Raw genomic sequence first — 18046 nt, forward strand, 5'->3', positions numbered from 1 at the left:
TCTAGGCTTTCACATTCTCTCTATACACATTTGGATCCTTTGTAACAAAGGTCATTATTGAAGTCATCATGAGTTATTTCAGAATATACTATGTGTATAAAAGGTATACATTTCCCTTTTAGATTTCCTCAATATGGCACTGCTCTCTTGAGAAGAACAAAGTCTGAGACTACAGATAGGAAGGGCCTGTGTGAATTTCTACTGCTGAGGAGCTACAGCAAAAAACAAAAATCAGTTACATTGGTGAGCTTTCCTAGAATCTTGCCTTATGTTAGAAATAGCTCTGCAACCTACATAGCACTTGTAAACTATGTATGTGTGAGATCTTCATTCCTGTATACAACGCTTTAAACCGGGAAACTAAAAAAATAAGTTTCTAATCTCAGTCCCAACCATGCCATGTGGTCCTGGGCAAATCAATTAACTTTTATCAGCTTCCTTATAAAATCGATATGCTAAAATTTGCTATCTGCTGGACGCAAAGTAATTCTGTGAGAATAAAAAAATAGATAGATTTTTTAAAAAGGTGAAAACAGCCAAAAAAGATATTACTTTGAAGAAATCTCATGTGCAAAGTATTTCATGATTACTGGCAAGGAATGGTGAATTCATCTGTCATGACTGCCAGTAAGCAGTTTCTATTTTTATTTTTTGGAGGACATGATAAGATGTAACAATAAACATGGAACAGAGTGGCCCCAGGGAGAAAATTGCATTTTGAGCAGCTCTTACTGGACTCACTAATGGTAAGCAAATATTATTTCAGTGGAGATTGACTATAAAATTAAAGGTAATTTGAAAAAAAAAGTATTTAACCCTTAAGAAGGATACATTTATTACATTTCCAGGAATGTTTTAGGAAATGTTCTAGTCAGAATAGTGAAATGCTGGTATCATTTTGTTTTCCTTGGCCTGCTATACTAATGTCTTCATGAGGTCTCTTCAAGGAGGACTTAGTCATACTTCACCCTGCAGATTGTTTTTACACATATACCATGCCAAGCAATTAGGTGTTCAGTTGATGCCAACTCACTGGAATTTTGGCATATAATATTAATTATGTGACAAGGTAGTGGGGGGAATGAACAGAGGCATTTGATAAGTTTGGTTAGAGCATGGTTTTGACAGGTAGAACATGTGAACATTGCTCTTTGGTCAATAGTAGAATTACCTCGTCCTTGTTCAGAAAGGGAAAAGGGAGGAAGAAAATGGACCGCTGGGCTTTTACACACATCATTTTCTTAGGTAATGTATTATGAAAGAGTCTTTCTCAAGTGCTAATGTATAAAAATTATTCTGTTGCAAATTTACTGAGGGAATAGTGCCCAGTCTAATAGTCCCTATTAGAATCAGCCATAATTCTAATACTGTGGTCACCACCACCTTACATTCTTATAATAAATTCCTTTTTCATAAGTTAGTTTCTATCATTTACAAAATAAATGATAACTGACTAAAGCACTGGCATTCCATGAAAGATTTCCTTTGAAAATGGAATTAAAATTTTCACAACTAGCCGATCTAGTTCAATGTTTGCATTCTATACATAAAGAAACTGAGGCCCCAATAATTACAATGATTTTCCAAGATCTTGCCCAAGTTCTTACTAAGTTCTATTTACCAGTGGAGTCAAAATCAGATCTTGAACTTCTATTTTATTTTATTTTATTTTATTTTATTTTATTTTATTTTATTTATTTTATATATAGGGAGAGCATGCGAGCAGGAGAGAGGGGCAGAGAGAGAGAGAGAGAGAGAGAGAAAGAGAAAGAGAGAAAGAGGGAGAGGGAGAGAAAGGGAGAATCTTAAGCAGGTTCCATGCTCAGCACAGAGCCTGAGACAGGACTCAATCCCACGACCCTGGCATCATGACCTGAGCCAAAATTGAGAGTCTGACATTCAACCAACTAAGCCACCAGGCGGCCAAATCTTGAACTTTTAATAACTCTTAAACATATACTTTCCCTTAACAAGTCAAAATTAAACTATTCTCTTAACTTGGAAATTTATGAAAGAGTTACACAGAGGAAAAAAAAATGGCCTCAGCAGTAGGAAGTTGAGAAGTGAAACCACATGGAAATCCCAAAGAAATCTACAAGATTGCTTTGGAGAATCTAGTGTTTCTTATCCAGTGGTACTTATATAAATAAAATTACAACCTAAAATAACAAAAGCACCTAAAATTACATTTTCTGATCTGCTCTTTCTACGCTTCCCCTGATTTATCTCATACCTGGGTCCTTTTTACTCCAATAATGCCTTCTTAGGCAGAGGATTTCCTGTCTCTCTATTTAAATACAGCCCCCCTTCTTACTTCTGTCATTTTCTAACAAATTACTACACGAATTCATTAAAAGCAATTACCAAATCTAAAGACTCTAAATTCTTTGCTTACTTGTTTATAATTTGTCAATTTTCACTACACTTTAGTTCTAAAAAAGGGAAAACATAGCCTATATTATACATGACTGTATCCCCAAGTACGTAATATGTGCTTCTTGAATGAATGAGGGAATAAATGAAGACAAGGCAGACCAGAGTGGTTACTGATTTCCTCAATTACCCATAGCAGGCAAGTATAACAGCAAAGCCTAGAACTAAGATTCCTACTATGTAGTCCTCTGCTCTTTCTGCTATATTATACAGTGCTTCTTCTCTGCATATCTATCTACATATCTCTATCTCTCTATCTCTATCTCTATCTCTACCTATGTCCATATCTAAATCTATCTATATCTATAATCTATCGATATTTATATACTTGTACCTATATCCATCAGTCAAGCAGCCAAAACCATTCAAGTTTCCTAATGAAGCGCTAACAGTACAGCCAGGGCACCTGGGTGGCTCAGTCAGTGGAACATCCTACTTCGGCTCAGGTCATGATCGAGCCCCACATCGAGCTTGCGTCTGTTAGCACTGAACCTGCTTTCGACCCTCGATCCTCCTCTCTCTCTGCCCCTTCCCCGCTCACGCTTACTCGCTCACAATAAATTAACATTAAAAAAATTATAAAAGTACAATCAAGGCTTCCCACCTCATGATTTAAAACAAGAAAACATGCTAAAAGAGACAAACAAATTTGGAATGAGTTAAGATGAAAAGTCTTTTAAGGGCTGGAGAGAATGATTTATGAGGAGAGAACAAAAGAACCAAAAGAAGCAGTGTAGAGTCTAGTTACTGACTGTTTCAGAACGTTGATGAAACACAGAGGACAGAAAAAAAAAAAAGTGTACCATGAAACAGAACAGTACAGTGCTACTAATCCATATACATAAGTACTCGCTCACAAAAACACTTGCAATATTAGATTTTTAGCACCACTTTTATAGTAAATATGAATATCTATGCTGAAATTGACCATCATCCTTGACACAAAGGAGAATAGCAGAGGCTAAATATAATTTCTGGTATAAAGGCCTTCATTTCCATGTTGAATTTACTCAAATAGTGTTTAATTTGCAAAGCATTCCCATTCCCCGCAGGGTGCCTCACAAAATAAAGGAGAGCTACTGAAAGTCTAGTATAAAGAGAAAAAAAAAAAAACTAAAGCAGGCCTGACACCAAGACAATTTTCCTGGAAGTGAATCTACTGAATTGTGAAATAATCTTCCAAGTGAAGTAATTACGTTTAATTTTCAAAGGAACAAAGTTGGCTCTTAGTGTGTTGAGAACTTTTTCCGTCTCAGAAAATTTTCGAAACTTTCAAGCCAAAGACTTATGTGCACCGATGACTTCTAAGAGAACTTCCACCTTATTCTACTAATTCCAAGGACAAAAGGACTTGAAGAGGAAATGATGAAGCAGAGACTTGGTTTCAAAAATCATTTTCCCTCTTCCGGTGGAGAAGCCCATTGATCTTTTGGCAAAGGAGTGGTTAAGGGAAGGAAAATGTGTATCTTTTATTTACAAGTGTTAGTCACATTTAAAATTTTTTTTAATGTTATTTGTTTTTTTATTGTTTCTTTATTTTAAAAGGATGAAATTGGAGAATTTATATATGTTACAATGGGATAATCAGGATTGTGAATTTTATGCACATTATTTTCACTGAACTCCTTATGGAAAGGTACTAAAACAATGTAGAACCCCATTTGTACATAATTTCTAAAAGAATTATGATAACCATTTGAAAACTGGTTTAAGTTCAGCAGTTCCCTGCTGTAACTTTGTCAAACCCAGATGAGGAAACTACAAGGTTATAATATTTGGGTATCTTAAGAGACTTATTTAAATTGTTATACTTTACCTAACTGTTCACTTTAAAAATATTTATTACAAAGCAGAAATAAAAATAAGGTCCTATGTGAATAATTTAGAATGAAGTTTTCTCATTTGTTTACAGAACAGTGTAGACAACAGGGCATGTGGTGCTTATTCAAGCATTGTGGTTCCTTCTGGACATTCCACTTTCTGCTTCTCATTCTCCTACTTTATTAAAAAAGAAAAATCATTCAACTAGTATTTATTGGGTGTCTACTTGGTGCTAGTTATTGTTCAGCTTATAGCTATCTGGCAGCCAATCTCCAGGAGGATTGCCAATGATTCATACCCTAGTTAGTGTACTCCTTCCCACCTGAGCCGGAGTTTGTGTGTGTGACTGGTAGAGTTACAGCAGAGCAAAAGTGTGTGATTTCTAAGCTTGGGTCATCAAGCACATTGTCATTTCTACCCTCTTCTCTCTTGGACCATTTGTTCTGGGTAAATGCAACAGGTATATGAGGAGGCTACTCAAGATGTCCAGTGGAGCTGTCCATACCGTGGAGAGCTAAGTCTTCCTGCAAACAGCCAGCACCAACTTGCCAACTATGTGAGTCAGACATCTTGGATCTAGATCTCCCTTGCCTACTGAAGCCTTCAAATGGCTGTAGCCCCCACAACACCCTGATTGCAACCCTGTAAGAGAGACCCCAAGACAGAGGAGCCCATCAGACTCCTCCCAGATTCCTGATCCACAGAAACCATGAGACAAGAAATGTTTATTCTTGTTTAAAGGCATTAAATCATGAGGTAATTTTTTATATAGGAACAGATAATTAATACGGCCTATTTTGTCATATGAGAAAAAATAAACATGTGGTAACTAATTATGTGATTTGTAAGATAACAAAGTGTATGTACTAGAAGGACTTTAGGATGTCTCTTTTGTTCACGTCTAGAAAAAAATTTGGATTCTCAAACTGCAACACTCTTATCTGAAGATGATAGATTTTTCATTAATTATTGTAAACAATTACTAAAATTAAGGGACCAACCATTATTTTGCTATTATTAGTAATTTACTTTGAACAGCATGAAGACCTGAAACAATCTGTATTTTTCTAAGTACTGAAATAGGTCTCTTAGGTAGTCTAAGAAATAAATGAAACAAAACTGACAGCAGGATTACTTCCCATAAGAGTTGCAATTGATTGCAGCCAGACTCTATGAGTAGAATATCAAGATCTTATTTCTACTCAGTTATTTTCTGTGGGAGGAGATGTGCTGGCAGTAAAATTGATGTGAAAAAAGAGAGAGACTTTCCTAATCAAAAAGTATACTTGTTACTTGTTCTGCAAGAGTCTATGGAAAAACCCCCAAAGAGGCCTGAGTCTCCATATTAGTAACAGACTTTGACTAGAGCTTATTAAGTGAAGTTCTACAAAATTTCTGTTTTCTTTCTGAGATAGGCTAGGTGTCTGCAGTAAGAGAGAACATGTAGTATCTGTACATCCTCTGCTTTAGGAATTTCTTTGTTTAGAAATCACATTGACCAACTGTTTAATGTTGCCATAAATGAGTAAGAAGACACTCCTCATCAGTGTCCCAAATAAGCAATAAAGTTGCTACAGAATGTCCTGTGGAAAGTGTTGAAGGGTCAGAATACCCACCTAGAATGGCTACCTGGTTTAGCTGTCAGATTTCAGCTACACGAAATCTAATCTCTTTGGCATGCATATTCATCTCTCTATCTCTATATGTCTGGCCTATTTATAAAGAACCCCACCCTAGGGAAAAAGGGAAGGCCAAAAAAAATGACATCTGGTAATGATAGTTATTGCTTAGTTTTTCATGTAATCATAAATTAAGAGAGAGTTAGTTAAGACCTTCCTAACTGGTCTCTGTATCATTCATTGTGATCTTTAATTTTTCCCTCAATAAAATAGAACAGTACTATTTTCCTCAGAGCTAACAAGTTAAACAGCACTTAATCCATTTGTGTTAGGCTCCTCTTTAAAATACAAACATATATTTATTTGGTTAGGCATGTCTGTAACTTATAATCTATGTAAATTATTATGACCAGGACGGGTGCGTGTTCTTCTCTATACCTTGTGAGGAGAGAAGGGGTAGAAACCTTGCCTCCAGTGGAGAGAGGGTTATTTGAAAGTACCATGTGGCATCGGGAAGCAAGGGAAGGGTGAGCTGCTTCTGTGGAAGCTTTAGGACAGCTATAGGCCACCTGAGCTGGTGAACTTTGGTGTTGGGGGTGAGAGAAGGCCTCAAGCTCGGAGGGGAGTAAGCAGGACAAAGTTGGTTACAGAAAACTGTATCTGAATCTGGATACTGAGAACCACAGGCACAAGCGGTTGTCTTCCCTTTGTTCAGGCATAAATGGAAGACATTTTAATGAAATTTTAAATAGTCATCTACCTACCTTTGGGAGTGTCCCTAGAAATCAGAAGAATAAGAGAAGAGAAGCCAGAGGACAGTTGGAAATTGTCCAAATCCAGGCCACCCTGTGGTCTAATATGCCTATCAAAGCAAATTTCCTCACTAGTATGGTTTCAAAACTGGTCTTAAAAGCCCTTGTTAATGACCTGGTAATTGTTTTAATAGCTTCTCAGTCAAGCGTGAAGTGCTGTAGTTGACATGTCAGCAATATATGAAGGATGGAGAAAGTTCACTCCCCGGGTAGCTAGGGTATCATTAAGCATTCCTGCTTACATTTTGGCTTGCTTAGCAATAAAAATTTATTTACTGTATCCATAAAACTTGTCTCTAGCTGCCTAAGGAAGTCTCCATTCAGGTTGGCTCTGTAAGAGGAATGTTGAAGGAATTCTTGATGAGCAGTGACTTTCCCTTTTCTGAGCAGCTTCGTCAGTGGGTGATGAAGTCATTTTGTTCAAATTCTCTCTTGCTTCTTTCATATGAAGAGATGCCCCAAATCCCAGGAGGGAAATAACCTTTAAAAAGCATTTTTTCCAGATTTACATTTAACTGATACTCATACATTCACTTACTTAAAATTATTTTACGTACATTTTATGTACCAGCTACCATTCCAGGCAATGGGGATATAATAATGAGTAAAATCTATAGCATTAAGGACAACATATTCTAATGAGAGAAAAAGAATGTATGTGTGTTATCCATATATGTGTACATGCATATGCACGTATGCATATGGAAAAACACTAATATATGTGAGTAATGGTAACGTTCTATGGAGAAAAACAATGCAAAAACAGAATAAGGAGGGTTGACGGTATAATGGAAAAGGAGTTTTGTTTCATTTTCTTTTATTTAGGGTCATAAAGAAAGGCTGATATTTGAGCTGATAGAAGTAAAGGGAGCAAGGGAGTGAGTTAGGGAGGTATCTGGTAGAATAAAGTTTCAGGTAGAGGAAAAAACAAAGACCCTGAGGTGGAAGCAAACTTGCTATGTTTCAGCAAAAATAAGGAACTCTGTGTGGCTGACAGTGCCTAAGGAAGAAAATAATACAGATAAGGTGAGGGAAGAAAGTAACAGAAGGAGGCAGATCTTGTAGGGCTTTACCTCTGGGTGAAGTGGGAGAGTTCTAGCAGAAGAGTCCCAAGATGGAAATTACATTTGAAAAGAAGTCTCTGGTTGTCCCTGAGATAACACTGTGTGTGTGAAAGAGGGCAGGTGCAGTCAAAGGAGGAGACCAAACCAATTATCCAAACAGACATGGTGAGTTAGGGTTGTGAGGGTGCAGAGGGTAGTAACTGATTGGTTCTAGACATATTTTGGAGGCAAAACTGATAAGATTCATCATCATACTGGCTATGGGGTTGGAAAGAAAGTGAGTAAAAGATGACTCTAGAGCCATTTATCCTGAGCAACAGCACGATTAACTCTCTGTTAATGAGATGGAGAATACTGAGTACTCACTAGGTGTCAGACCTACTATGAAGCCAGTAAGTGACAGAGGTAGAATTGAAACCATGTATAGCAGGTGAGTGCGTGCATGTGTGTGTGTGTGTGTGTGTGTGTGTATGTGTGTGTGTATCTAATAAGCACTGTATGCTTTCACCTCTCTAATTACATGAGAGCATATATGATGCTTGGAACTGCATGGGCTATTTTGTGACAATGATATATCAGAATTTAAGCAGGAATGAGACAGCACATGCAAGTGTGGTCACTGAGAGTTTCATAAAGTATGAGCAGGATAAAAGAGAACTATGAGGAACAGGTAGCCCTTGGCGATTACAATTGCAGGGTGCCATTACTACGAGTGGGCTTGAAAATGCCAGGAACAGGAGTGTTTATGAGAATATGTAAAGGGCTGTAATCATAGATTTAGGAGAGAGGTGTCCTACAGTAACTGTCACCAGGAACATAGGTAGAGGGACTCAGGCTCTTGTAAACCTTTGCCTGAGGTGGAAAGACCCAAGTGAATAAAAACCCACTCTTTTTTTGCATGCTGATCTTCTGCAGGCATTGCCTGACCAGAAGCCACAGAGCAGTTGGTAACCCTATAGAAGGCTAGTTGCCCAGAAATAGAGCAGGATGGAGATGTGTCGATCTGAGCTGCGGTGGAGAATATCTGGTATGCAGCTAGACCTAGAGAAAAAAGGGAACAAAGAAAAATGGCAGAATGGGAAAGTAGAAACAAATCTTTAGCTCTTGATGATGTTCCTGCATCACCCTACTGCATCTGGAATTACCAACTCCAGGCTTTTATATTTATATTATTTATATTTATATTTATATTTATATTTATATTTATATTTATAATTTTAGGTTTACAGAAAAGTGACAAAAATAGCAGATAATTCCCATATGCCCTTAACCAGCTCCTCCTAATGTTAACATCTTACATACCCATAATACAATTATCAAAACTAAGAATGAATGCTGGTATAATACTATTAATTATACTATAGACTATTTTTGGGTTTTTCTAGTTATTCTGTTAATATCTTCTTTTCTATTTCAGGATGCACTGCAAATTACCACATTGAATTTAGTTATTATGTCTCTTTAGTCTCCTTCAATCTGTGATAATTTCTCAATCTTTCCTAATTTATTTATTTTTTTAAATAACCTTCACACTTTGGAAGAGTACTAGTCAATTATTTAATAGAATGTCCCACAATGTGAGTTTATCTGATGTTTTCTCATGATTAGATTATACATTTTTGGCCATAAAAACAAACAAACAATAAGCCCTTCTCAGTATATCATATCAGCTATATGATGTCAGTATGACTTATTACCTAACTACTAATTGATCTTACTGTGTATGATGGCAACATAGATCTCTTAGTTAACATGGTCTCAGTCAGGTGCAAACTTCTTTCATGTGAGATGATTAAATACCTTTATTTCTATTATTTAAGCCAGTGTTAGTTGGTATTTTCTTACTTGCAGATGGATATATCTTAACAAGTACACCAGTCCTTCATCATATCTTCCTATTCCCCAGGGTACCTTATTTACTGTATGACAAAATGAATAACTTAATCAAAAGTCCCTGAATTGTATATTTAGGACCTGTGTATATCGTCAATTTATAGAAAACCAAAGTCACAGAATTGCTTTTTATCTAACTGACCTTTAAATTTTTGAAACAAAATAATTCATGCATGATTAAAACAAGAAAGCATTTAATGATTAAATTCAAGGACTGAAAGACAGAATTAGAGGAATTTTTAGTCCAACCTCCTGTATAATTATAGAATCGTCTTTAAAAATATTTTAAGGTTTATGTATTTATTTTTGATATAGAGAGAACAGGAGCTGGGGAGGGGACAGAGAGAGTGGGAGAGAGAGAATCTCAAGTAGGCTCCACCCTGTCAGCACAGAGCCCTGCGCAGGGCTCGATATCAGAAACCTTGAGATCATGACCTAAGCCAAAATCAAGTCAGATGCTTAACCGACTGAGCCACCCAGGTGCACCAAAAGAATTCTTCTAAAGGCAGGTTTAAAACATTAAAAATTACTCATTTTGTCCTGCAGTATTGGTTCTTAGTGTGGGAGCAAGGATGGAAGAATGCAGGTGTTACACCTCTTCCATCCATGTTGGCATCGATTGATTAACCAACCCTGTTTGAGCACAGATGATCATTACTAAATGCATGTATTTTCATTCAGACACATTGCCTTATCTTTTTCAGAACATTTTAAGAGTGAATTAGAGAGACACTAATAAACAAACTCCTCAAGTTTCAGTGATAATACAACAGAACTTTATTTTTTACTCAAATAGAAGTCCAAAACAGGTGCTTCAGGTGGGCAGGTTGCCACTTCTGACATGCAGTCCAGGGCCCCTGGCTCTATATGTTTTGTGGCTCAGCCATGCCCTAGAACCTGCTGGGTAAAATGCATAGGAGAAGGAACTCCTGCTTCTTGAAAACTCTGTCTTGGAAATGATACATGTTATTTTCACTCATATTTCATTGGCCAAGCTTTTCACATGGCCACACACCTCGAAGAAGGGAGCCTGGGATATATAATCATAGGGGGCAGGCACCTTCCAGAAATATGTACAGAATATAGAGGAGCAGCACTTGTGTTTGTTCCTCAGTTAGCTGCCTCTGTCACAGGTGGCTGATTTAAACACTTGGTGAAATACAGATATAATGTGTCTGGGGTCTTTCTCTGACCTAATGTTCTACTATGAGGTCTGCAAACTTTTCCTATAAAAAGCTTGGTAGTAAATACTTTAGGCCTCTAGGTCATATGATCTCTGTTGCGGCAAAGTCAGCTCTGTCATTCCATTGGAAAGCTGTCTTAGACCTAATGCCAGTGAATGAGTGTGGCTGTGTTCCAGTAAACTTTATTTATGGACACTGCAATTTAAATTTCATATAATTTTCGTAGGCAGTGAAATATCTTTTAAGCTGTTTTTCCAATCATTTAAAAATATAAAAACCTTCATGGTTCTCAGGCCAAATAATAGGCTGCAGACCAGATCTGACCTCTAGGCTTTACTCTGCTGACCCCTGATCTAGTACCACTCTTTACAAATTAAGGTCAATGTATCATGATTTGATTTCAATGAATACTTGCTAAGTCTTAATACCCACTTATTTCCCCCCCAAAGTTCTGATAAATCACTTATTAATTAGAATATATTCTGGAAATCACATGCAATCTAAGTCATCTCACTAAGTTGATTTCATACTGCATTAATTATAGCTAAAATGTATTAAGCACCCAAGAAGCATAATCATTTTACATACATTATTTTAGCTCTTTAAAATACCCTATGACATAGCTATTACCATGCCTACTTTATCACTGAAGAATCCAAGGCTCAAAATAGCTAGAAGTATTTTGATTATATTCCACACAGCAAAAAAGGTAAAAGTCAAAATTGAAACTCAACCTGTATACGACAACCTGCACTCTTTTCATCACACCAAAGTTTCTCGGCCTTCGAGGTGTGAGCTCATTAAAAGCTGATAGCTATTCTTTCATTCTCTCTTTATACCTGTGTTTGGACTTGATTGCGCCTTTTCATGTGCATTTTATCCTTTTCAGTGTGAAAATAATGTTCCTTCCATGGAGCCCAAACTGCACAACTAATGCCACATGACACTAAGTGTAGTAAGTAGTTCAGTACGAAGAAAAGTTTCTCAGTGTGGAGAGCGGCTCTGAAATCATAATGTCTGTTATTGACAGTGAACCAGAGAAAAGCCTGATGACAAAGAGCCCACGTTGTCTCTCAAGAGAGAGAGAGGATAAAAGCAAGTAGGACTTCAGTGGTTGTGCCTCTGAGCTCTGCAGAAGTGCAGGTCTTACTCTGTTACTAACCAGTATGACCTTGGGTAACGTACTTCACCTCTCAGGTCTGTAATCTCAGAATTGTTTATTGAATTTTAGACTCTGACCTTTTTACAAAGGGACTTAAGGGAACATGGGTGAATCAAATTTAACACCTATTTTGCAAAACTCACAAGATTACTAACTGGCATAAATTGCTTGCCAGTGAGGGCATGTGACAGTGCTTTGCAAACGGATACAAAAAAGAAACTTCACAAATAAAAGCTATGTTATGAATATCCTAGATTGCATCACAGATTATATTCAGTTAAGGTCACACCATACTAGTTCTCATTTTGTCGGATATAGAATCTTTAACAGGAGTAATGTTATTTGCCCCTTCCCTCATCATATAGATTTTCAAACTGATGAATACATTCATCTCTGTTTATATTTGCCCTTTGGATGAAATGTTCCTTTAATGAAAGTATATGCCTTCCCTAAGAACAAAAATTACATTTCATAATAAATCTATATCCTTGAAATACTGTGTGAATTTTCAAGCATAGATATCAGTGAAATATTATTTTAGAGGATAAAAGTAGCCATTTTCCAGCTCATTGACCCTTCAGTGGTGTTTTCATGGGGATGTTACAGGCAGGACGAGATGGCAGCATCAGCAGAAGAGGTGAAATCAGTATCTGTCTTCCGTACCCCTTCCCTACCTCGTGCAGTGAAATTCAGTACAAAGAAAACTGATATGCGTGGTATTAAATAACTCAACAAGAAAGAGCTAGAGAAAGTTCTTTGTAGCAACACCTCCTGCAACACACAAGTCTCTCCCCTGGCAGACTATTTCCTTTTAACCATTTGAGGCTTCTCACATTTCCGCTGCAGCTGGAGCCCATCCCAAGGCACTTCCTGCCTTTTCGGATTTTTGGCACAGGGCCTTGTGCTGTTCCATTTGGCTCTCCTAGAGGCATCTGATTTGTTGCTATGAGGCTCAGTTCTGTCTCTATTGTTGCCTTCATCGTAAGTTTAAGATGTCTACTTTTCAGAGACAGCTGTACCAGCTTTGATGTGTGTGGGGATGAGAAGGGAGAAGCGAATGCCATTTTTCTCTATTTTTTGACACCAAGCAGTTTAAATTTCCACTAAGGGAGAACGCAAGCAAAGCCAATTTTCTTATTAAATAAAAATGCCACATTATACTTTGGGAGCCCTCGCCAAGATCCGACCAGAATCTGTACTTCACCTAAATATCCGAGGAAAGCCATTTAGTAATACTAGCCCAGTAATAGTGATTGACTTCTGTTTAGTTATATCAATCAGAATCTAAAATGTACATTTATTTGGACTCAGCGGCACAGCTTCTAGGAATTTATCCTACAGACAGACTGAAAAATGTGCATCAAGAAATATATATAAAGATCACAATGCTGGGTCATAACGCCCCGTGGCAGCAATAGCCTAAGGCTAAGGAACAGATCTCCTGTCCACTTCAGCCTCAGCTCAGCATTCTTTATTCACCACTGATAACTTCTTATTCCCCGCAGGTACTTATGTATGTGCCACACATACATGCTTTTCAAAGGCCAACCATCTCTACAACTATGAGAACACATGGGAATGGAGGAAAACACAGCCTATCAAAGAAGGCAAGAAACACTGCCAAGATTATTTCCTTTTGTGTTGATGACCTGTTTGATTTTAATGAAGCTAGTAGTAAATGAATATGTGGCAATATATGAAGAAAGAATACATAGAAGGATAAGATTAGAAATCTTTTCTCTTTGCCCCCAGTATCAGCAGTTTTAGATATACCCTCTGGTATACATTTCTAAGTGTGTATGTATGTAGGTGCATATGTGTGCAAGCATGGTTTTCATAAATGATATCAAAATACACACCTCGTTCCATGGCTTATTTTTTTACTTAACATTTGAGCCCTTTCTATGTAAGTACACATAAATCCACCCTACAATTTTGATAGCACCACAATATTTAGAATGCAAATTTCATTAATTTATTTAACCAATCTATCATTGGTACATACCTAGATTGTTTGATGAATTAAAAAAACTGGAAACAGACCCAATGATTCAAACTGTGTCAATAGGTATATTGAAAAAATTTTCAATTCACACTCATTTCCCTCTCTCTCACTTGCCTTCCAGCTAACATTCAAAATTGTCCTGTGCTTGGTTCTACTGAAAATCCTTTCATTAAAACAAAGAAACAACAATTTCTAATTGCAGAAAACAATCTCATAGATAAACAAATAAAGAGATTTATTTGTTTCTGCTTTGAGTGTCAGGAATTCCCATCCATGAACTTAGTTAAGATGTGGTCATACTAGAGTGGGGTGGGTCCTTAATCCCATATGACTAGTGTCCTTATGAGAAGAGAAGGAGAGACAGGGAGACAGACATATACAAAGGGAAGACAACGTGAAAACACAGGGAGTTCACCATGTGCCAATTTGCCAGCAAATAGTAGGAGAAAAGCGTGGAACAGATTCTCTCTGTGAGGCCCCCAAAAAGACCCAACACTGCTAAGCCCTTAATTTTGGACTTCTGTCCTAACCTATGATAGAAAAACATTTTCTTGTCTTAAGCTACCCAGTCTCTGGTACTTCGTGATGGCAGTCCTAGGAAACTAACATGCCCACTAGAACTATGGGAGTTGGAGAGGGACCATTTTCCAGATAATTCAGATGTTATTACAAAATTCCTAAGAAGAAATATTGAGCGAACCAAACCAGACCAAAAGCAAGCAGATGACAGCACCACCAAAAAACAAAATTAAAATTATTGGGTGGTAGAACCTTGAAATATAACCCAAACATTTTTCAAACCCCATATAGCTATGTTTATTTATTTGGTATTCTTATGCCATCCTCTTCCACAAAAAAATTTGAGAAAATTTACATAAAAGTAACAATATAATGCAATCATAAATGTATAAAGAATAGCAAAAGTCAAACAATAATGGAAGGTAGAAGAGGTAGAATGATTTCAGTAGAACACAACACTTAAAGCTACATTTCCTGGTATTTGTCAAAGAGAATATGAGTCCATGCAACTTTTATTACCTGACTGTTTAGAAAGAAGTGACCTTTATTCCTACCCATAAGAAGAAATGTGTATTTAAGTAAGTTCAGAATTAAACTAGCCTTCAGGAACATCAAAACTCAGTCTCAAATTAAATTCCAGAAACAAGAAAGACTGAATCTGGAGGAAAGTAATGTCTTCTAAAGCTTCAAAACATCATTTCAATCTTTCCTACATAGTATTTCACACTCAAAACAAAAAATTATCAACTATACCAGGACTTGGGATCAAATGACCAAAATAAGACAAGCAAACAATAGAAAGACCCATTGGAGAACTAGATACTGGAGTTATCAATCAGAGATTTTAAAACAAATGTGATTAACAGGCTTAAGGATGTAAATGACAAGATGGTGAGTTTCAGGTAAACATAAGAGCCAGGCTTTCAGAAATTTAAAAAATGGACAAGTCAAGATAGTGATGTGCCTTTGCAGAAGGAGGGTGGAGTCTAGTGATACTACAAGGAGACTTTTAGAAGTGTTCATATTGTTTGATTTCCTGAACTGCTTGATGATTTCATGGATGTGTTTCCTCTCTGAAAATTAATAGAGTGGTACATTTTCTGTATTACATGGTATACTTCAACTAGACATTTCCTTAAAAAATGTACATACTACTGAGTGTCTGAAGTAAATGCATATTCTAGTGTTGATTGAAAGGAGGTAAGCTTATAGCTGTCTGTGATTTCCAGATGAAATGCAATTTAGCGAGAGAAACCTGATGTCTTACTGAAGGATAATCGCTCAATAGGTAGAAAAGGCAGAGGTTATAGTCTAGAGTAGTAACACAATAACTATTAAAAGAATGAATGAATTGCCTATTTTTCCTCCTACTGAAAAAGGTGGTACATATACAGGACTAAATAAGTAAACATAAACATTCGTGTTTCAGATTTCTTTAGGGTGCCCAGTTCTTTTACATATAGGGACAGAACAAACCATATAATATTGAAATTGGGAGAAAAGAAGTAATCTTTTCATATTAGGCCCTTTCTGTGATTTATTATGTATTATTTGGGAATTTTTAATTTTTTCTTGCTTCTCTGAAAATGTACTATACATACTCCCTGGCTTACGGCTACACAGACATCAGCTAATGGGAATATTCTAGTTAGGGTCATGCAGATGATGTACTTGTGGGCTTGCTGGACATAGTTCTCAACATTCCATGTCAATGCCCAGGCCGGTTAACACTAAACATATGATTTAATAGATTTTCAAGAATGAACAAGTTCTATTTCTCTTGTTTTTTAAGGCAAATTGTAACAGTCTCTCATTCTGATTGAGAAAATAAGTATTGACAGAAGAAAAGCCTAATGGCCTATTTAAGAACCACAGAGTTGAGGGAAATTTCTCTTTTCACCATTTTAAACGTAGGGCTCCCTTTAGGGTTCAGTATATGTTTCCAGTGTGGTTAAAGTGAATGCTTAAATAACATTTTAAAGAAAAAAAAAATCAACACTCTTTGTCACTCTACTTCATAAAGAATTCACAAAGCTTAGAGAAAATAAAGATTAGAAAATTGTGGCTGGGTTGTATGCCTGGAAAATGGGTCACTTATGCATACATATGTAATCATTCATTCAACAGATATAGGGAGCCCCTGCTGTTTGTAAATTAAATTGCATGACTCCTTCAACTGTCTATAGTTTACTGGGTTGAGAGGTTATATATAGCACTAAGCTAAGAATAGTACAAAATGATTGCAGACAAAATACTAAAAGAAAATGACAATGGAATGTATGTTTAAAATTACTGATTGTATGTTCATAGGGGAAGCTATGGAAGAGGAAATCACAAATTAAAGTGTGCCTTGAAAGATGGGAAGGAGTTGGATAGCAAGGGCAAGGACCATTGATTGTTTTTTCCTTTTCTTAGATGAGAAGGCAACGTATGAAAACTTATGTACATGTCAAATTTGGGGGAGAATAATAAGAGAATTCCAACTCATAAAAAGATAGTCATGGAATACAAAGTTAGAAAAAGTTTTGGGGAAAAAACATTTATGTAAGGCAAAGTAAAGTGTTTGGATTTGAGACAAGAGAACAAATGAAGGCAACTTGGAGTAAGAGAAAAATTATAAAGTTTGAGGTAAGAGGGACTTGGATTTGCATTCCAGCCCTCCTAAATATGTATGTCTCCTTTTCCTTCTTATAAAAAGAAGATAATATTATCAGGTAATTGTACTGTGAGTCTTAACTATAATAATATGTATAGAGTGCTGAGCCAAATAAACCCTTAATACATATTAAAACGTCACCCAACTCTTTCATTTTATGCTATGAGTGGTTTATAGTGTATATAGTATAACATTTTTGAGTTGGCTGATGGCTTAATAAAGACTGTATTTAAGGGAGATAAATCTGACAGCAATTTGGAAGTCTTGGAGGAAAGGAAGCTAGATGCTAAAGCCATTTTATTGGGGTAGGGAATTTGAACCCCCCCAAAAATGTATGTATAAAGAAGATGTGGCATAGCTATACAATGGAATATTACTCCATCATCAAAAAGAATGAAATCTTGCCATTGCAACCATGTGGATGGAGCTAGAGTGTATTATGCTAAGCGAAATGAGTCAGTCAGAGATAGACAAATACCATACGGTTTCACTTATATGTGGAATTTAAGAAACAAAACAGATGAACATAGGGGAAGGGAAAAAAAAAAGGAATGGAAGCAAATCATAAGAGACTTTTTTTTTTTAATTTATGTTTAACGTCTATTTATTTTTGAGAGAGAGACAGACAGACAGACAGATCAGGGGAGGGGCAGAGAGAGAGGAAAACACAGAATCTGGAGCAGGCTCCATGTTCTGAGCTGTAAGCACAGACCCCAGCTTGGGGCTCAAACCCATGAACTATGAGATCATGACCTGAGCTGAAGTCCCACGCTTAACCAAATGAGCCACCCAGGTGCCCCAACCATGTGAGACTCTTAACTATAGAGAACAAACTGAAGGTTGATGGAGGGAGGTGGTGGGGGATGGGCTAAATGGCT

General features: G+C 36.8%; 1 long non-coding RNA gene across 1 annotated transcript; it reads left to right on the forward strand.

The window, feature by feature from the left end:
* The first annotated feature begins 157 nt into the window (after positions 1-157).
* Positions 158-13813, forward strand: LOC122198749. Its single transcript, XR_006193132.1, has 4 exons — positions 158-243; positions 658-746; positions 4715-4810; positions 13494-13813. It is a non-coding gene; the product is annotated as an uncharacterized LOC122198749 (long non-coding RNA).
* Positions 13814-18046: the final 4233 nt, after the last annotated feature.

The sequence above is a fragment of the Panthera leo genome, chromosome C2 (genome assembly GCF_018350215.1).
Source record: "Panthera leo isolate Ple1 chromosome C2, P.leo_Ple1_pat1.1, whole genome shotgun sequence".
Taxonomy (NCBI): Eukaryota; Metazoa; Chordata; class Mammalia; order Carnivora; family Felidae; genus Panthera; species Panthera leo.